General features: G+C 39.6%; 1 protein-coding gene across 1 annotated transcript in view; it reads left to right on the top strand.

Annotated features, from left to right (window-relative positions):
* The first annotated feature begins 1,593 nt into the window (after positions 1–1,593).
* SERTAD2 (SERTA domain containing 2) overlaps positions 1,594–18,199 on the top strand; it is a 117,626-nt gene continuing 101,020 nt past the window's right edge. The window contains exon 1 of the mRNA XM_032352276.1: positions 1,594–2,360. The gene's annotated coding sequence lies outside the window, so the exon portion shown is untranslated. The remainder of the gene's footprint in view (positions 2,361–18,199) is intronic.

The following is an 18,199-nucleotide window of genomic DNA, read 5'->3' as shown; positions in this document are numbered from 1 at the left end:
AAGAGGTGTCAAGCTGAGTATCACAGGGCTCAGGGGATGGATCAGTACCTTAAAACGACAATAACGAAAGTCTCAATATGGCTAGAGTAAGCCTTTGTGTTCGCTTATTACCTGTTCTCTGAATTTCAGACCACTGTAGTTTTTAATCTCACAATTATGAAAAAAACTTATCTTGCTCACTTCAAGACCCTAAATCAACTTTCGGGTCTCTCTAGTTGACCTATCTATGGAAAAAGGGTATCGGGTATTCTAAGTGGATTTGAAAATCTTTTTGTAGGTATGCAATAATTTATTTTTCCTTGTTTCTTGGTAGGAAGCAACTGTAAATTTCATATAGTGCCTTGAAATGCACCTTGTAGGAAAGAAAGTGGATTTTTGCCAGTGTCTGCTTTTGTGAGCATCTTTAGTCAGGTTTACTGGTAATTAAAGTTACTTCCAAGTAAAAGTGCATGGAAATTGTTAAGGTCTGTAAAATGATTACTGGACAGTAGGCAAGAAATGGGGGGAAAAGCCATAGCTCCTGGGAATGAGCAGTGAGAAGATCTAGCAGTGAGCGCTCCCTAGCATTGCCATCAGGGTACCAAGTAAGGAGGGTGGGCAGAGAAGTGGGAGAAAGAGTAGTGCGTGAGGAAAGGTAAGGCACATACACATATTTAGAAGGCGAAGCCCATACAGCTTGGTTCCTGTCAGGTTAAGAAGGGCCTTTTCTAGAAGCTCAAGAAAGAAATGGTATGTAATCGGGAGCTGTTGCAACCTGTCCACACCCTACCCTCACTTCCCCAGAAAAGAGGCAAGCAAAGAGGCTAATGCCATCGCCAAGCCTCGGGTCTCTTCGTTTCCAGCTTCCTCAGATCCCAGGGCACAGCAGGACGTCACAAGGAGTTGTCTCTCAGAGTGGGCACTTCAGGGATATGGGGCAAAGTTTGGATCTGAGTCACTTCAAATTTGGTTGCCCCTCGGGAGTGGGGTTTGGCCGCAGGGGCACCCCAGCAGCGCAAGGCACAGGCAGAGCAGCAGCAGCCTGCAAGCTGAGTAAGGAGCCAGCCTCCGCCGCCGCCTCCTCCTGCCGGTGCGGAGTCGGTAGCACAGCCAGTCCCCATCGCTGTCACGCCGCCAGCAGCGCTGCCCCTCCGCCATTCCCCCCTCCCCCGCGCGGCCCCAGGCCTCACACGGTTATTTGCGTGACTGACCCGAACTGAGCGGGCGGGAGGGGAAGGCGTTGGCCCGCCCACTCCTTCCCCTCTGGCTCGGGGCGGCACCTCTCCTCCTCATTGGTCACACGCTTGCGTCCATCACCCCCACACAGTCTTCGGATTGGCGGAAAGCGCACTTCTGGCGCTAGGAGGGCAGAGTGACTCCGCCGGTCTCCGGCGCCTCATCTTTCCCTCCACCCCCCGCTTCAACGTCCACCCACCTCTCCCCACCCCCCACTCCACTTCCCCCGCCCCGTTCGCGGCAGTGTCCTTAGAAGACTCATTGGGCCAGGGGCGAAGCCAGCCGCCTATGGAGCCGCGCTGTGATTGGCCGACGCCCACGCCCGTCGGAGCGGCGGGATTCGCCATTCGCCACTCGCTCCGCTCCGCTCCCCGCCCCCCCAACGCCTCGCCCTCTCAGTCGCCTCCTCCCCTCCCGGCTCTTCCTCGGCCCCCATTCCCCGCCCGTCCCCGCCGCATCTCCCCTGTCCAGCTGGGCGGGGACTGCTGTACGACTCTGTAAAGTCTGTGAGTCACTGCACAACCCATCAATCCAATTAAATGTCTTGAGCGAGTCGAGCAGGGGGTGCTGCCGCCGCCGCCGCTCACCCCGCCGCGGCCGCCCCTGCTCGCAGCGCCCCTCTGATCCATGGCTGTCTGTCTGTACTTGTTACGGTGTAACCTCCTCCTCCTCCTCCTCCTCCCTCTCCTCAGGAGCCGCGGCAACTTCCCCTCTGCCAGCCTCCTCTGCTTGGGGACTGCAAAGGCATGGGATAGATCCAGAGCCACTTCTCTCTATCTCCCCTCCAGCCCTCGCTCAATTTCCCCCCCTTTAAATTAAAGTCTGTTCCTCGCTCCTCGTCGTTTTAGAGATTTATTTCTCAGTCTATTATTTCCCCTGATTTATTTTCCCTCCCTGGGGCAGGGGGTCGCAGGGGCAGGTTGGTTTATTTTAGGGAAGGGGCTCTCCACCCCCACCCCCGTTTCCCCTCCTTTTTCGGCGGTGACTTGATTGCCTTGCTCCTCTCCGCTCCCACCCCTCGAACTCACCGTCCTGCACTCGAGTGACGCACCGACACCCCCCGCCCACAGCCCAGACATCCCCTCCCTCGCTGCCACCCGGACCCGTCTCGGAGCTGGACCCGGTGCCGACTTCTTCGCAGAAGGGTGAGTACCGTCTTGGGTTTTGGGGGGATCTGGAAAAATGTAGCCGGTCCACTTTGGGGAGGGCTGGGGTCACGTTGTGGCAGGAGGTTCCTGGTCCGGCGTGGATTTGAGGTGGCGACTGCCTCCCTCCCTCGCTCCCTCTTCGCTCCCTCTTCCCTCCGCCCCTCGACTCCTTATTCACCAGCTTTGCTGTATTTCTAGGTATTGCCAGACTTCCACCATCGGGGCATTATAACGCTTATAAAATGCGCGGTATTGGGATGTTTTCTGTTTTTAGGTTGCTAAGTGAGCGGTAATAGTCAGCGATGGGATCTAATAGACTCTATGACCTGCAAAAAGTGTAAAACGTCTAATGGGTACATTTTACTCTAAATCAAAGTTAAACTTTTATTTAATAAAGGCAAAGCAAAAGCTATTTCTAATTTGAATGTGTGGGGATTAGAGCAAAGGAAGACAGGTTGCCTAGTGGCATGGCTTAGTATTTTTATTTTAAAATAGTTTTATGGGTTCCCTTTTGAAAAAAAAATATGAATTCAGTGTTAAAGACTATGAAGTCTTTGAACCTGTTGGAGGAAAGCAAGGTAAGGTGGAAATCCAGGTTGACACTTCATCTTTATCTCACCTCTTTTCAAGCGAGGCATTACCACACAGAATTTTTAATCTCTCAGTCCCTGGGCACAGTGGGATGTGTTAAGGATAAATATGGATTTTTTTCTTTTGATATCCATTTTTTGTATACTTCATTGCTCTTAAGCAATGTCATGTTACAGAATTTTGTAAAATTGGATTTGGTTTCTTGGTTTTGGGTGACTCAAAGGTACACGTACCTGCTGCCCATATATGCTTTATGAGAATATATGGATCTTTAATATTTACCTTATGCATCTTTAATATTTAATTTGAGATAAAAGGAGAAATTATGAGAAATAGTTACTCTGAATTGGCTTCTGAGGTCACTTGTGAGAATTCAGCCTATTAAAAATGGTAGTACTCTTTTTGAATCAAGTTCTGGTCTAGTTGTCCACAAGATTCAAATTAGGCCAAACCAAACATGTTTTGAAATATTAAAGTACAGGAAAGGCCTCTTAGTAGTTCATTCTCTCCTTCTCTTTCAGACTAACCAGAATAAGTTGTTACTAAATTTAATTTTAAAGAATAGACTGTTCCTGTTCTGAAATCTGCCAAGTTTCTACAGAAAGATTTCTTTTTAAAGAGCAGAAATGTGTTTATGATCAACCCAAAGTAGTAATGTTGACTCAAATGTAAATGCTATCGTAAGGAAATGCTTGTCATAAGCCCCCAAACCTTGCAAAGTGTTTCAGGAAGACTTATACAGAACCTTTTGGAATTGTTTAATACATTTTTTCTTGTGGCCTTTTTCATGAATCTAAGACTGAATCAATGAGAGGCCTTATAGTACAGTGGAGCCCTGCTGCCTAGTTTAAATCTTGCCACCTACCCTTGATGGCTGTCTGACTTTAGGCAAATTTCAACCCTGGCCTGTGCTGGTTTTCTCCTTCAAGTGGTAAGGATGACTTTTCCTCAGAGGGTTGCTGTAAAGGTAAATAAGAGAGTGCGTGTCACAGAGCATTGGGTATTAGCTGTCCCATCATCATCACTATCTACAGAGAGAATATCACATGTAGTGATTATAAGTGTGGCCTTCAGGACTAGACTCTTTAGGTTCAAGTCCCAGAATTTCCTCTTGTTCTCTTTGTGACCTTGGTCAAGTTAACTTGAAAGATTCCTCATCTGTAAAATGGGTATAATAGCAGCATTTGCTTCAGACGGTTATTGTGAGGTTAGAATGAGTTAATATATGCAAAGATCTTGATTAGTGTTTGATACATCTTTTTGAATTTATTTCCCTATTGTTCCTTGCATATCTTGAAACGTGGTTGGCTATATTTTTTTAGAAGTAAATTTTTGGTAAAGATAAAGATTTATTGCTGTCAATGAAATAAGCAGAATTCTTACCATTATGCATGATGTTTTGTTAGATTTATACTTTTAAACTGGAGTTTATGTGAGTCTCTCTGAAATTTAGTCATTGGATGAGTTGAGTCCTCCATCTTTCATTTAAATTTGCATAACAGAATGTATATACCTCTATTATAATGGTACTTATCACACGTTTGCTGTTAACTGTGATTTTCTACTCTACTAAACAGAAAGCTCTTTGAGGGTAAGAATAGTGTTGCATCTGTAAATTAATGTCTAGTGCCTAGCAGAGTGCTGGGTACATAAAGAAGCTTAATGAATTCTGTATAATAAATTAAATACTATTATTCTCAAGTTGTTTATGAGTGGTTGAGTGACATAAGTGATAGTGATAGTGTGGAGAATACTATTATTTGTATTGCAGAATTGAATTTTTATATTCTCAGTGACTATTTTTGTAAATAGAATAAATGAGGGGAATTACAGTATAACTTATGTTTTAGTAAGAACATATTTTCATTTTGAAAATTAAACTTAAAATAGTCTAAAAAGTGCATATTGAGTATCTTTCTTTGTTATCTTACATGTCCATGTTTTATTGTAAGACTTTGTGTCTCCCAAACTTTCTGTCACTAAGTTGGATGTTATTATAATTAATATGAATTATACAAATTATATTTTGAATGTCCCAAATGATGATATGATCTTGTTATTGACTTCAGAATTAATAATAATAAAGAGAATTTATCATACTCACACTGTGAAAATAAAGCAGTATCATTTCCTTAAGGACCAAATCTTTCTCTTTCCATTCAAGAGTGAAACTCTTTTTCTTGAGCAGTCTTTAAATAACTAACTTTTGGGGTACCTGGGCGGCTCAGTTGGTTGAGTGTCTGTCTTTGGCTCAGGTCATGATCCCAGGGTCCTAGGATGGAGTCCTGTGTTGGGGCTCCCTGCTAAGTGGGGAGTCCGCTTCTCCCTTTCCCTCTGCCTCTGCCCCTCCTCACTACTCCTGCTTTTTCTCTCTCTCTCAAATAAATAAATAAATAAATAAAATCTTAAAAAATAAATAAATAATTAACTTTGGAAACAGTAAATTGTGTAATAGGAATCATAAAGGCAGTATATGTAATTAGTGAGTAAAACATTTAAACTTTAAAGTTAACTGCATACTTAAGAGGCATTATACAATTAGGGAATATATTTTTTTTAAATAAGCAAAATTGATGGGGCCTACCAACTGCTTCATTTATAGAATCATTCTGTTTTACTTGTCAATAAAATGCAGTTTAATTACTGTGCCCTCTGAAGTGATAAAATGCAAGAAATGGCTTTCATGAAAGAGATATCCTCAGCAAAGAAACCTGAATACTGATCTGCTCAGAAGTGTACAGTGTTTCATAACATTGTTAAAAGTTTTCAAATATGTGAACTATCTACTACACTGTGGATATTTTTATATACATAATCCTTTGTTTAACTGAATCATCAGTTACCCAATTTAGTTGAATATATTGAATTTTTATTGGCTAAAACAATTAATTCAGTAAACTTGCCCTTTTTTTTTTTTAAAAAAAAGATTTTTATTTATTTATTTGACAGCCAGAGATCACAAGTAGGCAGAGAGGCAGGCAGAGAGAGAGAGAGATGGGAGGGGGAAGCAGGCTCACTTCAGAGCAGAGAGCCCGGTGCGGGGCTTGATCCTAGGACCCTGGGATCTTGACCTGAACCAAAGGCAGAGGCTTTAACCCACTAAGCCACCCAGGCGCCCCAACTTGCCCCCCCTTTTTTTTATCCCTGCACTTTTAAAGCAGCCAAAATCAAATGAAACTTAAAAATGCTAACTTATGGGCTTAGAAACTATACTTCAGTGTCTGTTCTGTGAGATGGAAAGTTGCTTATTTTTCACTTGACACATTTTAACATGACGTTGTTTCTGTAGCTCATATCTCTTTCCCTTGACATTTTTGTGAAGGCATTGGAATATTTATTGGTATTTTACAGATGTATATGATGTCTACAACTTTTAAAACAATGTTTCTGGTGAAGAACTGTGGAAAGAAGAGGAGAGAGGGATAGAAATAACTTCTAGGACTTATGATTTATATCCTTGTCTTCTAACCTTAAGAAAATGGGTAACTGTAATCTGTTAGTGATCAAAAGAAGAGGAAAATAATAGATGCATTATCTACTGACAAACTTAGAATTGAGGTCCATGGAGTTCTAGGCTGAGCAGTGCTACTGATTGGCACGTGACCTTGAACCTTCCACTTCACTTACACTGCTCTCCATGTTCTTACCCTTTCAGTGGGAAGAGGGAAGGCAGTTACGCTGCCCTCACTCTGAGAGTACGTTGTAGGGGTTGTAAGTGCTTTTTAAAAGCATTGGAGAAGGACAAAATGCAAGCAAATACAAAATAAACATTAGCATTTAGAAATGGATTTTTTTTTATCATTCTTTAAAAATCATAACCTTTTAGATCTTTTGTCTGAAGGGCATTTTTCCTTTAACTTCATATTTGAAGAGACTTCTTACTGGTGTGTTCACAAGAATATATAAGGTACCTTTTAAAGAGACAAGGAACTTTGGTTTAATTGAATGAGATATTAATGTTAACACTGAATTTTGGTGTATCCTGAGTTATAGCAGATGTTGATGTTGAAGAACAATGTATGTATTGAGGAGATAACTCATTTTATTAAGTTAAAGCTTATAAAACCTGCTCATGCATTGCAGGAAAAAAGTGTTCGATATATCAGATTCCATTAGAAGTATATTCAAAGAGAAAAATTAATCACATCATTTACTTTTAAATTTCAAAAGGATTAGTTGGCTGTATGCTCATTTATTTTGTACCTCGAATGCAGTGAAATGTGCACATTTCAGAATATGTTTAGTGGCTTGGAGGTTTTTATTTATTCCAGCTAATCTTTTATTTAGGAAGGTGAGTGAAGACACATTTAGAAAGGCTGTGTGTTAAGCAAATAGTTTTTTTTTTTCCCCTTTTGTCCCTGAAAGTGATTTAGCTGTCTTTAAAAGTCAAAAGCCCAGAGTTAGCACATTATGTAAGTTTCTTTGTATTTAGTTTTTCCTCTCTCTGGTTGTTAGAGGAGAGTTTTTACAACCTCATAATGTTACTCACTTTTTTTTAAAGTGGAAATGAAATTCCAATGTACTCAGAGTAAAACCTATCAAGATAAGTGGGACATATGAGAAATATTATTTATCCCATTTAATATTAAGCATAGGGAACAGTGATCCTCAAATGCAAGGTTGCTAAGCAGAAAGCAACTTTTTAAAAATATATTGTCCTTTTGTTCTTGTTGTTCAGTTTCCAACTGATAGAAACTTGGAATGATCAGATTTCTTCTTACCTTTTGAACTTAAAGTCTACATTGATGTTTATAATTTTGTGTGGTGGTATGTATAACTCTATAGTAGTGAATGTTTACTTTTAACATATTAAATAAAAGGATCAAAACCATCCATCCTTTTTTAAAATTTGATCTGTTTTTCACAACCCGCGTCCTTTTGTCCTACAATTTTTTTCAGTTTTCTTAGTGTTTCTAGGAGTTTGTCTTTCTTTTAAGGCAGCATCTTTCTTATTTGCGCCTATCTTCTTTTTGCGTTGGTTTCTTTTCTCTCAATCACAGCAGGTTTTTTCTTAAGCACTTTTTTGCCTTTGCCTCTATATAAGGTATGAAGTAAGGGTCTTCATTTAGTTTATTCTGCTTTTATGAAACTGAAGAAAAATATAAAATTTTCTGTATAGAAAATTTGCTTTGCTTTATCTCAACAGATGAGCTATCTGGTCATCTTATCTACACAAAACTTCAGTGGCTATTTTGTAAACCTGCAACCAAGCTTATATGAGGTGGCGAAAAGGGAAAACTCTGACATATTTATTATTTACTGCTTTTTCTGTTAATTTCTTTTATTGGGGAATACCCACAGCATTTTTTCTGTGCACATTACCTTGAAACTTCTCCAGCATCCCAGCTTTGTTGTCCTCCTTTTGCTCCGCGTCCAGGGGTGCTGGTGAGCTCTGGAACTGTCTCAGCAATGACCATCGCCACCTGACCACGCTAGGGGTGGCTGGCCTGAGAACATCACGTTAGACGGGAAGAGCAGCTCCTTTGTTTTGTTTTGTTTTGTTGTTAATTCCTTAAAACCAGACAGAACATCAGACCATGTCCACTGTGAGGTTTTCCAGGGTTCACCATTGTTGAATGATTAATGGTTCCTGGTGAAGTAACCATCAGCTTTATTGTCTTCCATGGCTTCAACTCAAATGAAATGTATCCCTTTGAGTTAACTTTTGTTTTGATTTTAAGGGTTCTTTTCACCCAGAAAATCAAAGGGTATGAAAATGAATATGGATTTTTATACAAAAGAGATTTACATAAAAATCCTTTGAGTAGAAAGTTTCCTAAGGACCCGAATCCATTGATTTGGAGAGAATGTTTAATAGTTTCCCTAAATATCTGACATTATTCAGACATCAGTACTAGAAAACCTTTCAATTTGATAAAGAAAATGACTCCTCCTTTTGAGTTAGATAACAGTCCATTGTTACTTTTTAATTTTAACAATTCAAATATAAGATTAGATAAACTGCATCTTAGAGTTGATTAAATAAGAGATTTTTCCAGAAATTGTACTTTGTGAAACCTATGCCTCAGAAAAGTTTGACCTTTTATTCTTTTTCTTTTCTTTGCTTTTTTTTTGAACACTTTATCCCATTCCTTATCTCCATTCATTCATTTATTCAGTTTATTCCACAGATATTTACTGAACACTTACTATGTACCAGCTGTTCTTACTAGGTACATATATTATAGCAGTGGAGAAAAGGGACAAATATTCCTGTCCTTGTAGAAATTACATTCCAAACCACTGTGGTATGTATAGAGCTTATTATTTACTATACAGAGTAGTCATAACTAAACATTGTGTACTATTCTGAAAAAAAAAAAGGGAAGATTTCTTCGTATGGATTTTATGTCCTCCAACTTGGTGTAAAAGGAATCCCAACTCCTAAAACAAAACTCCATTTTTTTTTTATTTTTATTTTTCTTAAAGATTTTATTTGTTCATTTGACAGACAGAGATCACAAGTAGGCAGAGAGGCAGGCAGAGAGTGAGAGAGGGAAGCAGGCTCCCTGCTGAGCAGAGAGCCCGATGCGGGACTCGATCCCAGGACCCCGAGATCATGACCTGAGCCGAAGGCAGCGGCCCAACCCACTGAGCCACCCAGGCGCCCCACAAAACTCCATTTAAATGGACAATTATCATTTGTGTTTGAGTTGAAATATTAAACACCTATAATGTTGCTAGATGTTTCCACTAGAAATCTGGAAATCATCCTCATTTATGAACCCTGGGAAACTTACCACTGGTTAGGGTTTGAAATTTCTCCTTGGTTTTCTTTATACTTTTATTTATTTATTTTAAAGATTTATTTGTTTATTTATTTGAGAGAGAGGGAGGACCCGCATGAGCAGCATGGAGGGGCAGAGGGAAAGGAAGAAGCAGTCTCCCTGCGAAACAGGGAGCCCTATGCAGGGCTCAATCCCAGCACCCCAGATCGTGACCTGAGCTGAAGGCAGATGGTTAACTGACTAAACCACCCAGGCGCCCCTTCTTACACTTGTAAAGATGTTTTCTTCCTTTGCTTTGTTTTCTTTGTGACAAAGTCTGAAAAAAATGTGTAATGCTGAAAATTGCACAATGGAAATGTAGTCATCTCAGCTATATTGCACAATTAACAAGAAAATCTTCAGTTTGCTCTGTCTAGTGTACGTAAAGAACTAATTTTTCGTTTCTGTGATTGTCAAAATGTAATTTCTTGGGGTGCCTGGGTGGCTCCATGGGTTAAGCCTCTGCCTTCAGCTCAGGTCATGATCCCAGGGTCCTGGGATCAAGCCCCACATCGGGCTCTCTGCTCGGCAGGGAGCCTGCTTCCCTTCCTCTCTCTCTGCCTGCCTCTCTGCCTACTTGTGATCTCTGTCTGTCAAATAAATAAATAAAATCTTTAAAAAAAAAACAAAAACAAAAAAAATCAAACCATGTAATTTCTTAAACAAATAGAACCCTTAGTATACATTTCTATCTCAGACATTAAAGTAGATATATCTAAGTGTTTTTGCAGTACAAATAGCATGATATGATATGATATAATATGATATGATATAATTATTTAAAAATTTTTATTCATAAATATTTGATACACGTCCCAAGTGCTTGGGAGTATCAGAGACCAATAAGACGTGGCACCTGTTCATAATGGTGTTCACAGTCCGTTTGGGGAGACAAAAGATCCCCACATGAACATTAACTCCCTTGTATTAGGCAATATGGGGTTTAGGTTGATGGGAAGTCTCCTGAGGGCTGCAGTAGTAAGCTTAGTCCTAGGTCCAAAGGACTTGCCTTCTGGAGGCCCTGGTTGGCCTTCATGGGACTCCATCTTTCCTGTTCAGTTGGGGCAGAGACAGTTAGCAGGCTTTCTTTGTGCTTAGGCCCCTAAGGACAGTGCAGTCCCCTTTCTAGCTATTGCACCTGCTCAGCAAGGAAGGGAAAGGAGAGGGAGTGGAGCCCACATCCTAGCCATTGCTTTCATTCACTAGCAGTGTCTGTAGGAAGCAGAAACTGTGCCCGAGAATGGAAAATATATATAGACACCGTGGGTATGGTTTAGGTTCTTGAGGCCAAAATCTTCCATAGGTTTGGGAAGACTGGTATATTAACGAGGACCGTATGTACCAGGGGAGTTCCCTGAAAAGTGGAAGAAACACGGAGAGGGGAGGAAAGAAGGGTGGACTGAGACTTTTGGCCGTTACTGGAGATGCGCTCTTCCTTAGTTTGCCTGGAGCAGCCCTGCCTGTGAGATCAGCATGTTCTGGGCCTAATATGCCAAATTTAGGAAGTCTGTATGTATTGCTGTAATATGTAGATGTAATCTTTCTAAATTGTTTTGCTTCAGAATTAGTCAAAATTCTCAATATGTGTATTTAAATTCTCAAACATAATGCTGTGTGCCTGTGGCTTTTGTTTTCATTTCCCTGGATATTTGAAAATATGAAGAATCTCTTTGTTTTTAGAGTACATTTGTTTGTTTACTTGGACATGAATCTAAGAATAACACATCAAATGCTTGTTTCTTAGATTTAAATTAAAGGGAAAAACATCTAAAGCATCAATGTCTATTTTATCTGTTGATGAAAGTATTTGGACACTTCTGTATAGATTTCTTTATTGTTGTTATTGTTGTTGTTTTTTTAAGTAACAATTTCTATCAAGAGTTTCTTTTTCTGGGGACACCCACGTGGCTCAGTCAGTTGAGCATCTGCCTTCGGCTCAGGTCATGATCCCAGGACCCTGGGATTGAGCCCCGCATAGGCTGAGCAGGGAGCCTACTTCTCCCTCTGCCTGCCGGTCCCCCCGCTCGTGCTCTCTTTCTCTCTGACAAATAAAAATAAATACAATCTTTGAAGAAAAAAAAAGAATTTCTTTTCCTGAAGACTATATCTCGGCAAGAGCCATCACACATCTATTTGATTAAAAAGGCTGCCTAAGATGGTTATATTCATTATCTTGATTGCTATGATGGTTTCAGGGATATATACATATGTCAAAACTTATCAGATTATACATTTTAAATCTGTGCATTTGTTGGATATCAATAAAACTTTTTAAAAAGCCACTTAAGTCATAAGGTATATTTTAAGATAAAATCCCTATTATAAGAAATATATTTTAAAGTTTGTCATTTGTTTTTTATTTCTCTCTTTAATCTACCATTTATTCACCTCTATCCCATACTCCAGACACATATATTTTAAGAAAGACAAATAGAACTAAGGAAACCTATGCGCAGCTGAAATTTAGATATGGGACCTTAGAGAGCTTTTCTCTATATGTAAGGCTCACTGGAGTATCTTTAAGTAAATTGCACACATTTGAATTTAGAGAATTGGAGTTGTGTATTTTTCAAGAAATCCTCCTTTCCTTATAGTTTAACAGGTTATGACTCATCTTTGGCATAAAGTAAAGAACATGAATTTGGTAAGACCTTCTTTTCCTTAAAAGAGGTTAAATGGTGGGATGCCTGGGTGGCTTAGTTGGTTAAGCGTCTGCCTTTGGCTCAGGTCATGATCCCAGGATCCTGGGATTGAGTCCCACATGGGGCTCCCTGCTCAGTGGGGAGCTTGCTTCTCCCTCTGCCTGCTCTGCCTGTTCTGCCTGCAGCTCTCTGTGCTTTTGCTCTCTCTCTGACAAATAAATAAATAAAATCTTAAAAAAAAAATCTAGAAAAATTTTTAAAGTTGTCTTTACAGGATTGGGGCCATCAGAGTTGTGAATTCAAAGTTCTGGCTCTTTCTACCATGCCAGTGATACACATTAGGATTACTTTTGCCCAGGCCACAATGCTGGGGTGAGGCCTTCATTTAAGTATTTTTTAAGTCCCTAGATTATTCTAGTGTACATGCATTCTATTTCCCATACCACATTCCCCCACACGCAGACTTTCTACTGCAAAACTTTCAGACATAGAGAACTTGGAAGAATGTCAACAAACACCCATATTCCATCTAGACTCAGTAATTATTAACCTTTTACTGTATTTGCTTTATGGCTCACTCTCTCTTTTTTCTCTACATATATACTTTATTGTACCATGTGAAAATAGGTTTTAGACGTCATGACTATTTACCATTAAATGCTTCAGTATGCATCTCCTGGGAATAAAGACATTCTCCTACATAACCACAATACCATTATCACACCTAAGAAATTAATAATAACTGAGAATGCTCTTTAGGAGCATTTATTAAAATTCCATTTATTAAAGGCCTATGAATTCAGATTCTCCTAAAAATTAAATGCATATGAAAGGAGAAATTCTTCAGGATATGAAATTCTGTGAATTCTTGCTAGGGATTTTGTTTTTCTCTGTGTTTGCTTAAAATGTTTTGATGAGATAAATGCATTTTCCTAATGAATGGTGAGGTAAGATCCTTCCCAGCTCTCACATCCATGATCATGTCATGAGAAAAAACAGACATTACCAGAGTTTGTGCCACAGTGAAGTTTAGTGGAAAATGCCCAGTTTCAAGCCAGAACGATGTTGGTTCAGGCACTTGCTCAGCCACTTACTGCTGGTGACCTTGGAGAAATAAAATTTTTGTATCAGTTAGAAAGCTGTCAGAAGCCACCTTCAAGCTCACTGAAGTGATCAGGATATTAATTATTTCACAAGAAATTCAGAGGTGGGACAGGCTCTGGAGTTGGTCAGTTCTGTGGTTTAGGTTCTTACAGCATGTTCCCGCTATGCCAGACTCCTTACCACTTCCAACTTGCGCTTTGGGCTCCTTCCTCAAGCTGGTGCACCTCCATACATTATGGGATTCAGAGGAAGTCAGAAACCACCCCCACAGGTGTGGACTGTCAGTCTTTCTGTCTGATTGGACATCTCTGCTCACTTCTAGACCAGTGTCTTGGATTGGGGTTTCCTTAGGGAGAAGGAGGGAGGAATGGACATTGGGTATACCACTAACAATGTTCCTTACTCCTCCAAGCCTCAGTTTTCTTTTCTGTGAAATAGGAACAATGAGATCTACTTATATGATTGTCAACTGGCATAAAATAGGTAAAGCAGTAGACACAAAGCTGATGGTAATAATGCTAGTTCCTGTTTTATTTCTCCCATTTTCATCTTACAAGAAATTCTGTCTTCCTTTGACACTGCCACACTACATACGAGTAAACACATTATAAGTGACTCTCCCTTAACTGGTCTCTTGTGTGTCCTCTCACCTCAGCATGTAAGGCAGAACATTTTATGTGAACTTTGCAGATTGGTCAGATACCTCCATTAACCTCTTTTGGCCCATCTTATTTTTTCTTATGTATTTCAGCTTCACTTTATATTACTGCAGCACCAGGGAAGGGAAACTGTCAGTGGTAGTACATATTTATCAAGATCTAGATCAAATGTGAGCAGAAATCTCTTTAATGTCACTATCCATAAAAACAACATGGTTGAGATAGATTTTCCCCTTTTATTAAAATAAATGCACCATGACCTGTGAAAAAGTCAGCAAAATAAAATGCTATATTTGAAATATAGTGTCTTATTTGTCCAGGATAGATAAGATCTTTGATACCTTGGGAAAATCTAGGCTTATCATCATAGTTTAGCTACTCTGACTTCTTCAGAGCTTACTTTCTAAAAAGAATTGTGTTTTGTTTACCAGCAAATCTCTCTCTCTCTCTCTCTCTCTCTCTTTTTTTTTTTTTGATGGTCTTTTCTTGAACCTTCTTTCACCCACTGTGAGAAAGTCATCTTCCAAAATCTTGTTTTCCAGTATGTGTGAACACTGGAGGGTCTTTGTTCAGGCATGTCCTTTTCAAAATACGTAGAGAAGGATTGTCATATTTTTCTCCCTATGGAATCTCTAAGGCACTTCTGAAACACCTGTGAAATTCTGCAAAATTATTACAACCAAGTCACACGGGAAGGTCATCACCATGTTTTTGAATGTCCTTCCTAAGTGATGGGATCACTCTTAAAGGGAAGTTATTGCTCCTTCTTGACCCCTCAAGTAAAATACTGAATTCCTGCTAACCTCCATGGCGAGAAAATTGAACTGACAAGTCCAGTGTCTCTCCCGACCTGGAAGATGCTGAACCTTGGCTTATCTTTTTTCTGTTACAGTTTTTTCACTTTGTCTTTAATTTTGTTGATGAGGTATCTGTTGATTTGGTAGGCTCTGTGAATGCTGAAAAAGGTCAGATTTTGAGTGGTTCCCTCCATAATTTAAACTTCTGCTGGCATGAATCATTTCAGCTAGAGGGATATTTTCTATTTTGATTGATTGATTGATGTATTTATTTATTTCAGAGAGAAAGAGAAGGAGAGCACATGTGTGAGGGCAGGAGGGGCAGAGGGAGGGGAAAGAGAATTCCAAGTAGACTCCATGCTGAGTGTGCGCCCAATGTGGGGCTCAAGCCCATGATCCTAGGACAGGACCTGAGTGAAAACCCAGAGTCGGATGCCTAACAGGCACCCCCAGAGGGATATTTTTTAAAGGAACTACTTGAGTGTGTGTTGATGCTTTTATACATCTCAAATGAAGGTTCTATAAATGTTTAATTATGAAGCAGCACAATCAAAGCAGAACTCTGAAATGAATTATAATTTTGTTAAAAAAGCCAGATAAGGGATGCTGTGGCTATAGCTTTAGTTAAAAGTGCTAGAGTTTTGGAAAAAAAAGTTTGAGATTTCTATTGCATTTCCTCAGACTGCTGCTGGTTACTTTAAAAAAGGATGACATATGATTATAACTTATGAAAATTGGTTTAGTTTGGGCAGATTTTTAATTTTAGTACCTTGCCGGAAAGTCTTGTGGACAGGATTCCCTTTGCTGTGTAACAAATGCTTTTACTGTTTAGTTAAGGTTTGCTACCAGTAGCTCAGAGGCTAAAATGAAAAGTGAAATGGCTGTTGTTTCCCATCTAATACCCAGTTTTATTTTTATTTCCACTACCCAGTGTTAAAAAAAGAAATGAAAAGAAAGCAAAGATCGAGATCCAAAAGCTCAAACTAAAATTTAATTTCCTAACTAGAATAAGGCTGGCTTTGCCATAATATGAAGAGACATGCGTAGGAAACATTTGTTCATAGCTATACAGTTGGCCATCCTAATTGCCGGAATTAGTAGTTGGATCAGCATGTATTACTGTCTTCAGACACTCAATCAGGCACGTAAAAACCAATCAAGGCTAAACAGTTGGGATTGACTCAACTTTTATAATTCCCTACTGAGAAATGTTTCAACTGTGCTTCTTGAGAGAACAGAGCAAAAATCTAAGTGATAGTGGGTTGGGGAGCAGTGCGTTAATTGCCTCTTTTTACTGAGGACTTTAATGATAGAGTAATTGCTGGAGCTTTGTCTTTGTTTCTCGATTCTATGATTTCTGTATTTTGTCTTGGGGCTTCTTATGTGCAGGCTCTAAAGTTCTATGGAATAGATTCTAAGGGCAAACTGCTTTTGTTTCAGGTCATTTATTGTTCTCACTTTTCGTATGCAGTTCTTATTTTGAAAATCACAGCATGATCAATGAAAGATTTTTGACCAGCTAAGAATAATGTATTTACCGTGGCTTTTAGAAGTTATTTGGAAAAGAGATTATACTTGGAGAATCATTTTTGTTATTATTTCTGGAAGACTTATTGCCGTGGAAAAATTTAGGGCTTTCAGTCCATTCTGCCACAATGAGCATTGTGCCATTCAGTTTATACATCTTTAACTGTATGCTATGTGACCAAGTCATGAAGTGTTTGGGGATATTTATGGTCAACTTGAGTTTTGAGAAGTGATTTTTAAAAAAAAAATTATAGCTGGACAAAAGCAAAGGGTCATTTGAGAGTATCGGAATTGTGTTATGATTGGAAAACTTGATTGTCAGAAAATTTATCTGTAATTAGCCATACATTTGGATTTATTGTGAACCAAGTCATGGACTCTCCTGGTGGTGCAGCACGTCTTTCTTCCAACTGAGCATGAAAACCTGGTAGTACAGGGACACTCCTGTCTTCTTGACATGGTTAAGTCACACTGCGGCTCCTGTCACATGTTATCGCTAACATAGTGACTACCAAGTGGTGAGTGCGCTGTGTGGACATGGGTTGGGAATTTTTGGGTTTGTTCTTTGAAATACTTATGTACAGTAAGAGCAATATGATGACAACTGAAGCATCTTCTATTTGGGCTAATTTAGGATCACCAATAGAGACATAAAGGCATTTGACCAGTCTTTTAATCTTTAATTTGTTAATTTATTAAAAGATTTTATTTATTTATTTGATGGGCAGAGATCACAAGTAGGCAGAGAGGCAGACAGAGAGAGAGAGGAGGAAGCAGGCTCCCTGCTGAGCAGAGAGCCCGATGAGGGGCTCGATCCCAGGACCCTGAGACCATGACCTGAGCCAAAGGCAGAGGCTTAACCCACTGAGCCACAAATTTGCCCCTCTTTTTTTTTCAAATTAATGTTTTGCTCTCATGTGATGACTAGATAGGGAGATGGGCAAAGAATCAATGTTGGGGGTGATGGAGGAAAGGTGCTCGTTGCCACTACTTTTTGTTCATCTGTGTGATCTACTAATCATTTCATATGGCCTCTGGCAACTGTTCTGGTGACCTAAGTTTCACTTCCTTTGCAGAAACTGTGACTTTTTTTTTTGAATAATTGATGAATAAGAAGGTGTTTTTTTTTTTAATTGTATTTGCCATTTCCTAAAATAAGTGGAAGGCTTTCGTTTGCTTATTCTGCTTCATCTTCTAATAGCCATTTGTACACTTGTAGCCATAGTCGGGTGAGAATAACTCTTTTCGCAAGACTTTCATTTGATTTTTGGTCCAAGTGGTTGACATTCCAGCTAGCAATATCCCTCCTTCTTACCTGAGGAATACTTTGGAATATTTATTCCTTAACTTTTGAATATTAGATGCAGGTATTAGTACAAACTTAGTGCACTGTTATGTGGTAAGAAGAAAAGAGACATGTTTATGACTAGCAAGAAATTCTTTTTTTTTTTTTTTTTTTTGAGAAATTCTTGGCAAAGAGAAGTTCTGTCCTGTTCCATCAGTTATAAGATGGAACTGAGTTTTCTTTTATTAGGTGTGTCTTCGAAGTTGAAATGACTCAGTAGTTACCTGTGAGCATTAGTGTAGTGAGTCCTTGGAACCCTTTGTCCTCCCAACGAGGCAGTTTGTGAAGCAGATGTACAGCAAGCACATATTTACAACTTTTCTAAATATTGTCCCACACAAGGGATGATGTTTTGGTATGCTGGACTGTAGCAGTCAGAGCACGGCGTGTTGAGTGGAAACTCA

The sequence above is a fragment of the Mustela erminea genome, chromosome 7, assembly GCF_009829155.1.
Source record: "Mustela erminea isolate mMusErm1 chromosome 7, mMusErm1.Pri, whole genome shotgun sequence".
Classification (NCBI taxonomy): domain Eukaryota; kingdom Metazoa; phylum Chordata; class Mammalia; order Carnivora; family Mustelidae; genus Mustela; species Mustela erminea.
The sequence above is the reverse complement of the archived record's forward strand: the minus strand, read 5'-3'. Positions and strand labels throughout refer to the sequence as shown.